Consider the following 17,368-nt stretch of genomic DNA (forward strand, 5'->3'; position numbering starts at 1 on the left):
TGTATACATGAGCATAAAATTATTTAGAGCTGAGAGAAGAAAATGAACAGAAAAAAAGAAATAATAATTGTGAATGCATAGTATTTCTCAGTGCTCAGGTAGTAGACTTGTGAGCTTGGAAAATTCTATTGGGGTCTCCAGATCAGTCACACAGCATCCTTCTGTCCCAGCTGGGATGTTTCAGTCTAGATGGATGGGCAAGCAGATGAGTAAGAAAATCATTTGTATGGTCAAAGCTATAGGAGGGTTGCACTCTATCTTGGGTGCAAGTAAGATGTGCAGTAATAGAGGTGTATCCTGGGCAACTGCGTAACCGGTGGTGTGGATGAGGGAAGGGAGGGCTTGCTCATAAGGTTTGCAGTGACATGAAATGGAGGGATCAGGTCATGTGCTCAAGAGCAGGGCTGCTATTCAGACCTAGACAGGCCGAAGGAATGGTCTGATGGGAGCTGTATGGAACTCGGCAGGGATGCACAGAGTCCTAGCCCAGCAAGGGAGAGCCTCTGCCAACAGAGCAGACTGGGCATCGACTGGCCAGGGAGCAGCTCTGTGGACAAGGCTATGAGGTCCTGCTGTGCAGGAAGTGGGATGTGGGCAAGGAATGTGCCTTGACAGCAATGTTGGCCAGCAACAACTTTGGCTGTGTGAACACAACCAGCAGTGCAAAGAAAGGGATGATTCCTTTCTACTTAGCACAGTTTACATGACAGAAGTCTGGAAAGCAACTCTTATTGTCAAAAGGAGTAGGGCACATCTGATCATATGGAGGAATAAGCGATAGATTTTAGAAGTTGAAATGTGAGGCTTTGTACTTTATTTGGTTAAAGTATACACTAATGTATTTCTACTTTCCTAAAGAATCATACTCCTAAACACATTATTTTTCTATCACAATTGAAAAGTCAAAGAGAACTTTCTTTGCATCCTCAAATCATTTTTTTTTCACATATCTCGTAGCATTTCCTACATCTTAGGTGGATACATCAATACCTTATAAAATGCCAATTTTGCTCAGTCTATCAGTCTGAAAATTCAAAGGTTCAAGAAGCAGTGTAAGTACCCTGTGAGATATCCTATAATTTAAGAAAAACCTTACACTTCCTAAATTATTTTCCACTTTAATTTCACATTATATTAGTGGAAAATTATTACCTTGTAGTCTTTCTGATTGCTGTACTGATCAAAAAGGAATATTTTTTTAAGTCTCTTTGAAGAATAATGAAAGCAAATGAGAGATGAAGGAACCTAATAACATCAAAAATAATTGATTTGATGCTGACCTTTCTATTTGCTTATGGTCCACTTCCTATTCAGGATTGTATGTTCTCAGACATGCTTTAGATGGATGGATGATCAATCCAAACTACAGCCATGGATCTAGGTGCATAATGGCAGTGAGCTACATCAAATTTATATTTCTTGGCAAATATTGAAGTTAGTTGTTTTCCTGATGAGCAAAACAGAATGAATGTCGTGATGACTCTAGTTGTTAGCCTTGAATTTCTGGAATTCATTGTACAGCTGTAATATAAAATACCATAATGAGTTTCTGTTTTAGATTACGGCATGATTATGTGCAGTGTATAGTTTCTGAACATTTCAGAGATGCATATTTACTGCAGAAAAGTATTTAACTGGGTGTTTTAATGGAAACTTTTTCTTTCTTGGATTGCTCATCTATGGTAGACTGTGTATGAACTTACAGAGGCAGGAGACCATAATTACGTCTGTTACAGTACTGTGGTTGGTTAAACAATTTTTCTGAATATGAGTTGTCAAAGCAAGACCAAACACAGTCCAGTAACTGTGGTACACTTGCAGGTAAACAATGAACAGACCATTCCTTTTGTTTTGCTTCTGTTTTTTGATTGTTCTACTACTCACAGAGACCAGAAATGTAATGGTCTACAAATGCAGAGTTGCTTAGCAACAATAAGTAAAATGTTATGAATCCTTTTAATTTTGTTGTATTTGTCATCATAGATCTCTTATGATATTTATGCATGAGAAAAATGAGTATTTTTGAAATCCATGAGGGCAAAAGGATCCAGAACAGTTTAGACCAGAGCTATCCATGACACAGATATATCAAATGACTATTGAATGAGTTGTTTCTGCTTTTTTTTCTGGTTTTGCTTGTTTGGTTGGTTTTTGTTTTGTTTTTTTCTTCTGTGGTTTTGTTATTGTGGGGGTTTTTTTTAACAAAATAGTAGGTAATTTGCTCTCTTCCTTGTCCTTGTTTTGCTTGAGAAATAATGGCATGTAAAACTGCTTTCCCCCCCTGCATTCTGAAATGACCTTGTGGTACTGATATGCTAATGTATTCAAATGAGACATTATGTTTCAAACTCCACTAGCAGAGATTAAAAAATGGCAATATACTAAAAATAGAAATACTTTTGAAATGGGAGGATATAAATTTAACTATGTTCACTAACCTTGCAGTCAGGTTCTGAAAATAATTGTTATATCAGAATACAGCAACAATATGAGAGGGTTGGAGCCACAAAGGTTTCAGCAATAGCTGCAGTGGTTTCTTCAGAGGAGGTGTGTAGAGCGAAGCCTGGGTCACACAGACCGGCATTGCTGTAAGTGCAAGTCTGTCACCCGTGGCATAGGTGGACAGAGCCACAAAGGTACATTTTTGCCTCCAAAGGCACAACTGTCCAGGTTCCACTGTCCACACCATGCTCTCCGTGCATTGCAGAGTCCTCTCATCTGCTTTTATGGCACATACATCTGCCCAAACAAACCTACAACCTTGCTGAACTACAGCACAGGGGGCAGAAATACCTGCCCAGGTCTCGTGTCCCCCAGATGAGTTTTGAGGCAGTTGCTGTTTTTCCTGAGTGGCTTAGTACACAAATGGTAACGAAAGGGAGTAGTGAATTGCTGTCAGAAATTACTGAATATCTTAATAGTATCTGTTTGTTAAATATTATGCTCAGATATAGTTTCTTTGGGGCTGAAAACTGGATATTTTCCTTAGGTTGAGGTTATCATCAATACGTAGCAGGAGGAACATTGTGATTCTGTAACATTTTGTAATGATGAAATATTTCCTGGTTTTTGCACTGGCAGGAAAGAGCAAAAGCGTTCTTGTTGGGGATGAGTGGGAAGAAAAGATCAAAGCCTGACTATTTCTGTCTTCCATCATTGATCTGGGACACAACTTCAGATTTTTTTCAGATCAGGCAGTTCCTTTGTTGGTTATTATATGCTAAGAAGTTGAATTAAACTTGCAATTTGCTAATATATTGCCCTGCAAGAAAATGCCCCCAATAGGTAAATGTAAATAGTAGTAGGTCAACTGTGTTAGTTTTGCAATATACAAAAAATAGGGCTCTCCTCAATTCTGCCTTCCCCAGGAGTTTATCCATCTGACTTATTTATAGACAGAAATTCCATCTCCACTTATGTTTAATGTTTACTATACAAAGTAGGTTAGTCTTCTATTCTCTGATACATTAAGTCCTGCAATTCTTTGGTGGGAGGAATTGGGCATGTGGCTGTTTGGTGCTTTTTTCTTCCACTTGTCTGAATTCATGTCTCTCGAACATATATTTTTTGCAATATTTCAGATGGGTTTTGACTGATGCTGTAGACTTTCTCAGCTTCTTATTGTCCTTTTTTTTCAAACTTCCATTGTTTTGACTCTTTACCAAGTAGCACAGGTGAGCTTTTCCTTGTCCATCATCCTCCATTTATAAGCTTCCTTCTTGGTAATTAGTCTCTGCCTTTCATATTAATCTCTTTTGGTTCTTTTTCAAAGCCCAATCAGACTTCCTTTGTGAAATCCTAATAATATTTTTTTCTTGAAGTGCCATGTAATTTCATGTAAACATGAAATATTAATCTGTTTCAGTCCTTCAAGATCTGATAACCTCATTGCAGTCTGATAGTTTTTAGCACTACCCATTATCATGTTTTCATTAAATAAAACTTTATATGTAGCCCTTTAAAGCTTCTCCTCCTCCAGCATAACTAATATTTGTGTGCAATTATATAAACATCATTACTAAAATTTAAATTCATAAAGTCTGTCTCACAATCAGTTACTTTTCCAAAGAGAGAGTGGATGCTAATCTAATATTATGTCTATTTATTTAGACCTTGCACAGCTTTTGTTGCATTTTTTCTTTCACCTCCATATTGTTCATGGGGATAATGGTTTCCATCTGTAATGCCTGTATCTGTTTCATATTGTTTTTAAACACAGCTATTCTGACTGATTATTTAAGAAATGTGCCTAAACTTTATTTCATAAACATTCCCTGGTGTGAGAAGTCACAGTGGATTTACCTACATTCATACATCATGTACAAACATACCTTCTTTGGTTTTGGGAGGGGAGTGATGGGGTTGCGGTGCCGTTTAGTGTTTTCTGGTTGTTGGAATCTGTGCCTGGAAGAAGCTGAACTTAACCCTACTGAAACAGATAGAATTACACAAGCCTTAAACTAAACTGCGTACAGATAATTGTGACTGTGGCATCAGAAATGAGCTGAGTAATTTCTTTACCTTCAGGCTGTGAAGAGTTTCACAGTTTTCATTTCAAATACTATTCTACCATTCAAGAACTGAAGTTAGAGGTGGTTCAGCTGTGCTTCCATAATACTTAGCCATTTCTCTGACTTGCAGTGTTACATTTATTTTAAAGATGATTTATTAGCAGGTTGAGAAACTCTTAAAAATATTGGGTTTACAATCAAAGTGTGTATACTTGATATTGTTACTTGCTTCATTTAAATAGACTAAATTCTTGTGCTTCAGAAGAGGCACCATAAAAATTGTAGTATCTCTCCCTGCACTCTGCCCTGCATTGGCAGAAATATTTGCTTGGCCCCCAGAACCACGCTGGAGTAGAAACCCCTCTGGCTTTTCAGCATACACACTGGTAACAGCTGTCTTCTATACCCTTTAAACTCTAATTCCTGTGTTCCAACCAAAACAAAGTCGGTGATGGGAGAGGGTGGGGTGGTGTTTATTCTTTCCCCCTTCCAATGTCAGATGTGAATGGCAAAGGAGGAAATTTTTAGATCTTGTGGCTAGATTTTGTACAGAGTGTAAAAGCTGTATATGGCACAAACACCAGAATAATCAGTTGTGTGGGCACATAACAGGCAATGGAGCACCAGAAAGTCACTTTTCTAAATTGGGGGGGGGGGAAGGGCAGGCAAAGCTGGAAGGAAATTGGGCCAAACAACATTAGTTTGGTTCTTCTCTTATAAACACCTCACTACTTGAATTAATCCTGACCACAGATGAATTGAAGTCAGTTTCTTCACCTAAGGAACAACCTGGGTAAGCCACCTTCATTTCAAGACCTGACCTTAAGTCAGTTCTTGGTTTTGGAAGAGCCAGGTAAAGTTTGAGTGAAATTACTTAGCTGAAATTACATCATTTATCTATGGTAGTATGACTGATGTTAAACACAGAATTCCTGAGATGGAAGGATCCTCTTATTATGGGAAGGGGAGCAGTTACCCTTGTTGAGGTTGCAATTACAAAGCTGATTTTTTTGGTCTGTTTTAAAGGGAGATTTGCTGCCTTCCATTCCTTTGACATCTACTGGAAAGAGACCTTTTATAAATTAGGCTAGAGAGCAGAGACCCTGCTGATCAAGGAATAATAATTTGGCTATAACTCACTTAGAAGTACAGGGTGAAACACCTTTCAATACATTATGCTCTTATGATTTATTAATGAAAAAAATATATAAAATTTTTGCTACCCAAAACTGTCATACTTTGACTTCTTTCAGCTCTTTTCTTGTGTAGTGACATGAGGCGCAGTAGTCTCTTAGTCTTTCCAGAAGCATATGTACTAAGTGGATGACTACTGTATACAGCATTTTAGTGTATTGTGTGAAAATACAACATATACCTACTTTAATTCAATAGAAGGTCACATTCCTCATGCTGCTAGAATTAGTTTGAAACCTGCTTTTTCACCTTCAGTTCTCACATGAGAAATGTTAAAACTGTACAAATCCTACTAATGAGTCCTGATTCTCCTCAACTGTCTTAGCAACCCTCCTAACAAGCATGTTAAACGAGTAGTAATGAGGTGAGCACATACAGTGACACTTGTAAGCACTACCCAAGTACCTGTAACCTTGTTTCTCTTCTATTTATTTTTGTGCGCTTTTCTAATATTGATGTTCTGCAGAAATTAAGAAAATGGGTTTTTTTCTGCAAATATCCATAGAAGTGAAATCTCTGGAAGAGATATGTTGCCACCAATAGGTTACACTCCTTTGAAAGTGAAATAATGTATGTGAGTGCCAAATTCTGGCTTATGAATTCCACTGTGAACATTGTGGAGGAAGGGAGGTAAAGGACTGTAGTTTTTCTGTTAGCACCTCTGAGATTTGGGCATATATATGCAGTGGTGTGATATACTGGTGTCTGATCTACACTATTTGTGTTGAGCATCTCCTTGAAAACAGGTTATTTAGTGTTAGGAATTGTACTGGAAGAAGCTGTACTGATCAGAGAGGATCAGCAAATGGAAATGTTTTTAGTTTTTGACTAAAGTGAAAATGAGTAAATAAACCCAACTTTTGAGAAACACAAATATGTATTTAATTCTTTCCACCTGTATCTGGAATAACTTTTCAAATCGGTTACAAATAATTATCTCAGTATTGTAACATGGAGCATTTGTGCATGTGTGATGGTAGAAGCCATTTCAGATGCAGGTAGAATTGCTCCCTGTTTAACCAAGTGTGCTCGTGCAGTTTGTGTGAACAGCTTGTGTTACCCACAGAGCAATTCCATGCATGCAGTGCTCAAAATGAGCCAATGCCCCAGAGTTTGCCGAAGAGAATAGGCCTGTTAATTCAAGCAGTTTGACTACCTGCCAGGGACTTGGGAGTAAAATCCTGTCTTTGTGAAGATCCAGTGGGAATCTTGCTATTAACTTTAACAGCCACAGGATCAGGCAGTATATTCCTGTGTGACTTTGGTGCTACATTTTGCTCCTCTAAGCAGTGCTATTGTGAAACTAGGGATATTTATTTCCCTCACTTATTAAAAACATACCAGAATTAGGTTAAATAAATATTTTGTGTAAGCATCACAGTTGATTAACCAAAAAGAATGTTAAAAATATGTAAAAATCTGGTCTAGTGCTGAGAGTACATGAGAAAAGTATTTTTTCTGTCTTTTTCTGTATCTAATTTTTATGGATATATTATTAAAATATTTTGTATTGCTAAAGTATTCCTAATGCTCACTTTCCTAGTAATAAGTAAAACAATAATACTCTATATCTGTTACATTTCCTTTATAAAGTGCAGAGGGACTAAGAAGTTCCATAGTTTAATATATTTCCTCTACAAAGTTTTATTTGAATGCAACTAATTAAATAATGTTTGCTACATTTTTCTCTGCAGTGTCTCTGACATATTGAAAGTTGCACAGTGTGTCAAAGAAATGCTTTTTTATACAGTATAATTACATACAAGCATCATTGACACTATCAAGCCTGTAAAATATTTACTTAGCTTGTAAAACCTTGGGTGTTAAAAATCTGTAATAAAACTTTAAAAGAAAAAAAAGAGAAAAATCTGTAATCTGACAAAAATATTTTTGAAAAGAATTTAGAAGGGATTTGGGAAGAGTGTAAGTGGGAATGGGTTTCTTTGAAACATTGCATTCCATGTAATAGTTTGGTTTATTTTTTATTTAGATTACCTGACTTTAGCAGAAAAAGGCATTTTTGAGTAACTCAAATAGAAAATACACTTTAAAGGATTTGCAGGTGATTTTTGCTTAGCCAGGCAAAAGACTTGTGGGAACATTTTAGGCATTGGACAGTTTATCTCTTCTCCCACAAGTCTATATTTGTTTAAAGATATATAGAACTTCATAGATGTGCGGCTTACTGAATCAAAGTTTAAATCAGGATGTAACAGTCCAGGAGTTTTCTCCACTAAGTGCTTTCCAAACTGTGGCTTTGCCATTTGTTGAACCAATTTTATATGCTCAAAGAGTATGCAAAAGTCAGTTGTAAAGGAATCTTTACCAATTCCTGTGTAATGTCCTTTAAGCCTTCACTCTTTCCAGGCCTGTTCATTATTTCCTTATGTGTATCTTGAGAAAGAACTAAAAGAGAACTCTGGGCCAGATGCAGGAATGGTGCACTTTTCAACTTTAATAACAAAGTGCTTCAAAATTTCTAATGAAGACAGACAGCCATTAGATTTCAATTTCATTCACTTTGGTTTGTTCTTTTTTATATTCTGTTTTACTCGTCAATGTAAATTCAAAAGACGGCCAAAATCCATTGATAGTTGTGCCCATCTACAGGAAGAGGGAGAAGGAATGGACATTGAATTTGTATTCAGCTCAACCAAGGGCAAAGTGAGAAAGAAAAACTGTGCTGCAAAGAGAGGCAAGCTCAGGGCAGGTATAACCTTGGAAACAGATTAGAATAGCTCAGGAGTTTCTCTGTGATTATTTAATGATGGACCTTTGCACCACCTCAGAATGTCATGAAATGGCACATGAACTTTTAAGTGTGGTGGCATTTTTGTATGCATGCTGAAGAAAGGAGGCAACACAATTATTGGGAGGTTTCATTTTTTTCAGGGGGAGTCCTGAGAGAATTGGTTGTAGCTATTAAAAGTAAGCATTTACAGTGTGCACCTAGCTGAAGTAATTTAATTAGTGCCTATTCATTGGGGAAGGAAGGATCCCCTGTAGATCACCATAGTAGTTGACACTGGATGCGTGGTGGATATTGACATTAAATTGTAGGAATTTATTTGATTTCCACCAAATGACTTTATAGTATTTTTATGTGAACTTTGTGTGGTTGAATCAAATTTATGTGTAAATAAACTTAATTTTTTTAAAAAATTATTTTTGACAGAAGTTTTAGATATTGTTTGTAGACTTCATTGCCCCCTGGATACCCAAATCAATCATGTTAACTCATTTCAGACATAGTGTCTGGTTCAGTTTTCATCAGACACTTATTTAGCAAGCACTACACCTGTTTCTCTGTTGTGTATTACTGCCTGATTCAGAGACTGCCTGCTGAGAGTTCATATAGAATATAAAAGTAGAAAATTCGGTGTTGGGCTTGTTTGATGTCATCACCCAAGTCACCTGTGCTACAGGGTAGTAAACTGATGTCTCTCTGGGGAACTGAAAAAGAATCCCATGAGAAGCTCCAGTGAGAACAGAGCTACCTGGCTGAAAGGCTGATGCTTCTTAGACAAAGAAAACAATTTTTATACCATTCTTCAAAATGAAACTTTGTATCAGTTATCCTTTAGTTGTCAGCTTTGTACTCAAGCAGTTGTGGAGAAAAAGCATTTTGCATATTTACCATGTTTCTGCTCAGGTTTCTGAAATAATCTCCATTGTCTTCTCAAGAGGGAGTTTTCCTACTGTATTTAGGAAGAAATATGTATATTTTTGTGAAGATCAGCATTCGGAGGCGTCACAGCATGTTTCCATGTAGAAAGGACAGTAGATGATATTCTCTGTGTTGTGAGTGACCTGCTACCTACAGCATCCTTTGCATGACTGGCTTTGACTCCATATTAATTTCATGCTTTCCTTTCTCCAATAAACTGATTCTTTGCTGCTCCCCAAAAAGCTTTTTTGTCCCTCACCATTTGCACACTGAAGCACCAAGTGCTGCAGAGTTGTAACCAGCCACATCTGCTGCAACTTGCCACAAATGAAGCCAAAAGGCATCACCATCAATAGGGTGTTCTCATACTGCATGTCTCTGCCAAAAAAAAAAAATAGTTGTATGTTTCATAATAGAAAGAATGACACATTTCTCCTTTCTTTTGTTAGTGAATAATTTGCTTTAATTTATTTCAACAGAACAGAAAGCAGGCAGCTATTTGCATCTTGCAATCATCCAGTCTAGGAATTTTGTGATGAAAAGGCTAGAAGAAAAAAAAAACAAACCTGTATTGTGATCACTAGATTTTCAAAGTAGTCTGTCAACATTTCTGAATTTATATGGAAGGCATACATTAAAAAGTTAAATTACACTCTGTTGCTTTATTAAAATTCAAGAAATCTCCATTTTAGTGAAATCTTAAATTCAAATTACTCCATGTATAGAAATAATTTTTTCAATGTAGCTGTTGGATGAAGGCTCACAATATTGTGCTGCTGTTATTCTTTCCTTGAGTGTTCCATTTGAGAGTCAGGTCAGAGGCTGACTTGCAGAAGAGGACTTAAAACAGAAAAGACAGGTAGATCCAGTATAAGGAGAAGATAAGGAGGATACAGAACAGTAGATTTCACTTTTCATTTTAATTTGAAACATAGTATTTAGGTCCTGTGGAAGACCAGAGTAGTCTTTCACCCTATTGATGCAAAGTGTAGCTCGTTATTAAAATTAGAAACCTAATCAAAACAAGTTGTAGGACTGAGCTGGTATCTGCTGTAGTCTTTAACAGTATATTCCAGATGATTTATTTTTCCTGGATTTTGAAGACCTAAAATGTCATAATGCTTAGTTTCATAAACTAGTTCTCTTAGGAGAAAAGAACATTCTGAAAAAGGAAGATGTCTCTCCTAGGTGGTTTCTTAACTGGATTTTTAAAAAGTCTTTATATTTTTTCCCTTTTCAATGTGAAAAGCACAAAGGCCTCTTGTTATTTCCACATCTACTTAAGTATTTTCTCAAAATTTTTTTGCTTTTAAATTCTAGCTTAGTAATTCATAATTGCATTAAAAATATTTTTAAATGTACAAAAAAAAAGAAAAAACAGAAAATATATTTATGCTTCAGGGAATAAATAATTTCCCTGATTTTACAGAGTAAATAATTCCTGAGGTGGTCACTCCTGTGATTTAGATATCAGACTTCATGACTCAGTTCTTTTATTCATTATAATAAATCCCATAAATCCACAGAGTGATGAAGAAACTTCTATTAAATAAAAAGGCTGACAAGAATTAATGCAGAAACATCCTTTGTTCTCACAAGGCTGGACACAGTTCCTCATTAAATATATTGGTGGAGAAATAGCAACAAAACTCATCTGCATACCCTGCATAGTTTAATTTTATTCAGTGGATTTAATTGTTGTACCTGCAGACAGAAGATAATCTGTCACATGGCATATAAACTTCGCAGAGCGGGAAATCCACTTTAAATTGCTTTGCTATTGAATTCAATTTTCATCCTCACTGAGGGAGAAAATATTTTTTGTTATGAATGGATGGTTATATATTTAACTACTCCACCTTTACCTCTAAGAATAACCCTAACAAGGAATTCTTTATTTTCCACGCAATGTTCACAGCTATTTCTAAGACACCTCTGTCTACCAGGAGTTGTCCAGAATAAGTGAGGATTGCTCTCAGTTTGGGCAATAGTGCTTGTGTGTGGCAGCCCTTTTCACTTGCAGGCATGATCAGCCAGTCACCACATCTCACCCTAGAACTCAGCGGAGTTCCACAAAGAATGGATTAAATGCATCAGTTGTATTTCTTTGAATACCTGTGAATAATTAATAGCTTTTTCTCAGTTTCATGGATAGGCAGGGGTACAAGGAGTAATTTGCTAATGCTGTGGAAACTATTTGTCCAGAATTGGAGCTGAGGAATAACTGACTTTGTTGCCTCTTCTGAAAATATCTCTCACTGTGTAGCTAATTGGCTTTTAGCACTCTCCTGTTCATGACACTGATAGAGCAGCCCTGAAGAAAAACCATTCTCTTTCCCAGGAGTTTCAAGAGCCTGTTAGAATGTCCCATGTTTAAAGGGGTTTGATACAGGGTGGGCTGGAGAATAAGCACAGGTAGGGCCTGTCCTTAGCTCAGACAGTTGGGTTACTGTGGCCGTTATTTCAATTGTGAACAGAATGAAACCCCTTAAGTACAGGAAAATCATCTCCAAGCATGCATGCCGTTAACCTAGTATGGGATGAATTAAATCAAGAAGCTTGTACTGGGTGTGGGCAAGGTGACATTGCTTGCCTTAAGTTGTGCTCGATTTAGGAGTGGACCTACTCTGAATGAAACCCCTGGAGAATACATTTTTTTTTGATTGGCAGCAGAAAATATATGAATTATTTTTCTTTTTTGGTTTTTAAGTAGCCAAAGAGGATTTTACACATGGTACCTGTAACTTGTACAGGGTGATCACTAGGAAGTGATTTATGGACATTTTTTTTTACAGTTTTGGGGAAAATGGAGCTGAAATTTCTCTTACTATGCTACATATCACTTTTGGAGATGTATAGATCTGCCTCAGCCATGCCCCGTTGTGCCCAAACCACGACATTCCTGTATCTGCAACATTTTCAGAGTTTGTTCTTTCTGTAGATTTAGCTAATTCCATTTTGTTGCTATATAATTTCAAGATATTGTTTTAAATTGCCATTTCAGCCCTAAAAAAACTGCCAGCAAACAAAGCAGCTGTGCCTCATCATTTCTTGGATGCTTTTACGGTTTCTTAGACTGCAAAGTGGAAAAGAAGAGGGTAAAGATAAAGGTTGCACTAGACCAAAGCACTCTGCCTAAAAGGTTTGGAAACAGCAGATCTAATTAAACAAGGTATTCCATAATTTGTGCCTTTGTACAAGTGTAGCTTATTATATAAGGAATCAAACAAAATAAGGGGCTTTCTGTCAAAGACTTGTAGAGAAAATGAATAGGCAGGTTCTACAACTATCCAGTGTATCAACTTACATACAGGTAATCTAGAGGATTTGCCAAGCTTCACACAAAGAAATGTGTACATCACAGCCAGGATAATAACAAACTCAAAAGACCATTTCTGCCATGTATCCCATCAGTTAGATATTTTGAGGGATCTTTGGGCCCAAAGTGTAGCTAGAGTTTCCATGTTTAGAATTTCTTCCTGTTGTTTTGATAAGACCTGGATACATAAAATTAAACCTCACTTTTCTGCATTACAGTTTCAGGCTTTTCCCAGTCTGAAATGCAATTTAGTGCATTTTGATTTGATAGTTGTGGAAACAATTGCTCTACTCCCACACTGTCATTAGCAGTGCTTTTCCCCCACTTCCCTTATGATACCCAGAGAATTGAAATTGTGCTGTTCTTTTTAGGTCTCCTGAGCTGAATCCATTTCATGCTGAAATCAATGGAATTTGGAGCAGCTCTTTGTGCTCTTGTTCCATTCAGGGTTTTTTTTTTTTTCCACATGAGAATTTTTTCTTTACTACGGAAGAGCTGTTGCTGCATATCTTGGGCTCTCTCTATCCCCTTGATATAACTTCAGCCATCTGGGAAAGAATTATTTAATTAAAGAATTAACTATACCTTAATATGGAAAAATGTAAGTGCATGCAACTAAGAGGGAAATGTAGGCCACACTTCCGTGATGAAGATAATCTGGGGAAAAGGCAGCTGAAAAAATTCCTTTGGGCAACTGAATACCTCATATTTTAGGACTGAGACAAAAGGTAAATAGGAGACTTAAGTGTGGAAAGAGTGGAACACTGTACTCAAGAAATACTCTGTATAGAGCAAAGATGAATTTGCTACTGGAATAACGTTTATTGTTCTGTTCATTGTTTAACACGACAAATTTTAGAATTATGTTTCTTAATAAAGACATATATATGTTTTAAGATGAGGGTTAAGATAGAACTGGCATGTATTTTGCTAGATGGTCTCGAAATACACATTTATGGAGGGAAAACAAATTTAATTTTAAAGCATTTGTAAATATAAAGGCAGAAATACAGAAAGATTCCATAGTATCATATTAAAGTAGGGAAGAGGAAATGTAATGCAACACACTAAAAGTGACAGTGAGTTAACACTGAAGCAGATTTCCAAGGGAAGAAGGAAATTTCTCATCAACTGAAATGTTTAAATCAATCTCTGTAAGCACAGAAGTTCTAGTTTTAAGCTCTGGCAGTTCTTGCATGGCTACTTCAGAACTGTGTGGGCACTCTAATTCAACTGCTTCAGAATGGGACATTCAGAAAGATTGATTCTCTGGAAGCAATATTACAATATTATAATTTCACTAACAAAAGCATCATCTCACCGCTCCCACGTGTTTCCTGCATTGTACAAACCTCTGAAAAGTAATAAGGACAGTTGGTTTGTTGTTTTAACATGTGTTTGCTAGCCTTGAAATCTTTATATGGCACCACATATAACATTGTGTAATGTGTAATATTCTGGCACTTTGTAGCTCTGAGTGGAGAACAGGAAAAACACAGAGGTTACTCAAGACAGAATCTGGGGAATTTCAACAGTTAAAATATAAGTTCCTTGGATGTCAAGGTTGGTTTACAAAAGAGGAAGAAATTCAAAGAAGGAAAGTATTCCAGACTCACATGGAATTTGTGCCTAACTTCCTTTTACATTTACTTTAGTAAAATTGGAAGTAAACAATTTGTTTAGAGGGATGGGAGGTCAAAATATGTAAGTCATCAGTTTCTATATAATGAAGTATCTTTATTCATTGGAGGTTTTTCTCAAATTTTTAGGGTTCTTTTACTTACTGTAATTATACATAAGAGAAAAAGAACACACAGAACAGAATAGCAATTTCTTTGTAAGTATGAGGATAAATGGAAAGGATGTAGTATTATGTTGCATTTGCATTTCAAGGTGAAATCATGTATAGCTGGCATTTTGCAGAAGTGTACTATGTCTATTTTTGATGTCTTTCTGGTATGAAAATCTTAGGTACTAGATTTCAACTTCACCTTTGCACTTATGCAAGCTAAATTGCATCATTTGTTACATCTAATATTATAAAGGATCTCATTGTTGAATATTATTTTGTTTGGGTCTTTGTATTGTGTTCTCTGCAAAATGATGCTGTTTAATTTAGGAGGATGTTCAATGGTTCTATAAAGTTGAGTTAAGCTTTATTTATCTTGTTATCCATGAGACTTTATGCTTATTCAAAGGTTTTGGAGTGAGATGCTGAGATTAATTTCCCTTTCTCCTTCCTCCCTGCCATTCATTCAAGGGCTTCTTTTTCTCTAACTGTGAGGAGAACTTGTTTTTAAATATATCTTCCTACAGTTTTTAGTATAGCATTTAAAAAGAACAGCCTTAAGACCAAAAGTATCAATTTTTTATGCGTGGTGGTTTGTTTTTATATTTTTTAACTGAGTAAACTATTGTTCTCTTTTATGGCTTTTAAAATTTTATTTGGAAGTGCATAATGAAGCAGTGGCATAGAGTAAGTTAATTTTTGCTGTTGGATTTTACTCATGTTCTACTGTGATGTGAACATGCATTATGCATTTGGATTTTATTCTACCTATGATTATTGTTGTTTGCATGTCATAATGTGAAAGGATTAGTTTGTTTTCTTACTTGGATCCTTATTTCCTTGTGTTGTAGACATGAAAAAGATGGTCATATAAGTGCGTTTGCTTTAAGATTATTTAATGCAGTGACAGCAACACAGATAATGTACAAATAAACATTTAGCTTATAACTTTTTGTATCTTTGCAGTTAGGTGGTACAGGATTTACAGGCATTTCTCATAATCTTCATGAAACATTCTTTTCTTATGGAGAAACTTATTTGTACCTGCCTGTGTTTCTTCTGTAAACTATAAGCTTGCTATTGCACTATGGCTTTCCAATATTCTGGGAAAAAGAAGCTCCATCACCCAGAACCCCAAAATCCCAATATCACAAACTGGATACTAATCCCATAGTTCATTCTTCAACACTTATTTTAAAAGACTGTGATATAAACATTTACAGTAAGCAATTTATTTTGGTGAGTAAAGATACAACTTTGTTACTTCATTATTAAATCTCAATAAATCAATTAGCAGTTTATTTTAAGGATTACAAGATTATGGTTTTTTCTGAAGTAGTGTACAAACATTAATAATACCTTGGGGGAGATTGGCTTACTTTTTTTCAGATTAAAATACAAACCTATAAAGATACATGCCTAACATTGGAGAAATAACAACTTTAGCTTGTTTTAGATGTGATGGTAACTTCCTGACATCTTTTTCGTACTGACAATCCTATGGACTTCAGTTTCTCTGAGATTTTATGAAGCTTTCCACTAAACCTCCCATGTCATTGTTATCAGAAACAGAATTTGAATTGTGGCCCATATTTCTAGCATGCACTAGAACTTATGGCAAGTTATATTTCAAGAAAAGCAGGATCTGTACAGACATTGTTGGTGTATTCATAAAGCCATTCCTCAGAAGACTAGACTTAGTTGAATAATGGATGCTTCAACCCATTTCTCTCCAGGCTCTGTATTAGAAAGATTGTTTATTGTCATTGGCACAACATGTAAAAATTTTTCTATTTCTTTCTATGTTATGCTGATTTTTGATTATAGTTTTTGTTTGCTGCACAGATATATACCCATAAGGGCATGATCAGGTTTCAGTCCTGCTCTGCCCTATCCTATTTATTTGCACTATCTTTGAAAGTTTCTCTCTTAATTTCACAGCTGAATTTGACATTTAGGCACTCTTCCTGTGCTGATTATCTAGGGATAATAAATGCTGCTTGTATATGCATGTATTTTCCCCTCAATATAAAAATGTTTTGACATTCGAAAAATAACACATCAGTCATAGACTTCTAAATATAAATATATTAATCAGAAAGATGTTGCCTTTTCAATGCATTGCTCAAATTATGTTTATTTGTGACTCTTAATTTCTAAGGAAATTATAATTACCTATGTGATGTACATCTTCATGGATTTTTGACTATAACTTTTGGTATCATTATGGTTTGATAAGCAGCTAAAAAAAAGACAAGGTACTGCAAGAAAAAGATCGGTGTGAGAAAAAGTTACTAATAGTTGTAAATAGTTACTCTTTTTGGCAGTAAGTTGCGTATTGCCATATGGAGCTTCAGACGAAAGGATAATTTTGCTATGGATTTCAGTGGGGCCTCCAGCCAACTCCTAGAGCAGAGCCAGGGCACAGGACCCTCAGCGGCTGTGGCAGTTGATGAAATAGCCAATGGAAATAAAGCCACAGGAGGATGGGGGGAATCTCATGCCTCAGGTGTTACTTTCCAACATGACAGCAGTGGCTAGGCATAAAGTTTCACTATTGTTTGTTATACAAAGATGAAAGTTGGATAAAAGTACTGGGAGAGATACAGGTTCCATCCTGGCTTGGCACAAAGGGTAGAGAACACAATACAGCTCTTTCAAAAGCACAGTCGCTTCCAACATCATGGATGTGCCTCATCTTGACAATGCAGTAATGGTCGAGGTTAAATACTGTTGTAACTCTGTCTTATTCTCTTGTTGTCTCTTTTAAAACTAATTTTTATACTGATCTTTCTTAAATATTCTTAAGATTTTAATGAACAAATGAAGCAGCTGCTCATAGGAAGTACTCAAATATTTCTAATAGGGAAGTCCACAGGGTAATCTTT

The sequence above is a fragment of the Pithys albifrons genome, chromosome 9, assembly GCF_047495875.1.
Source record: "Pithys albifrons albifrons isolate INPA30051 chromosome 9, PitAlb_v1, whole genome shotgun sequence".
NCBI lineage: Eukaryota > Metazoa > Chordata > Aves > Passeriformes > Thamnophilidae > Pithys > Pithys albifrons.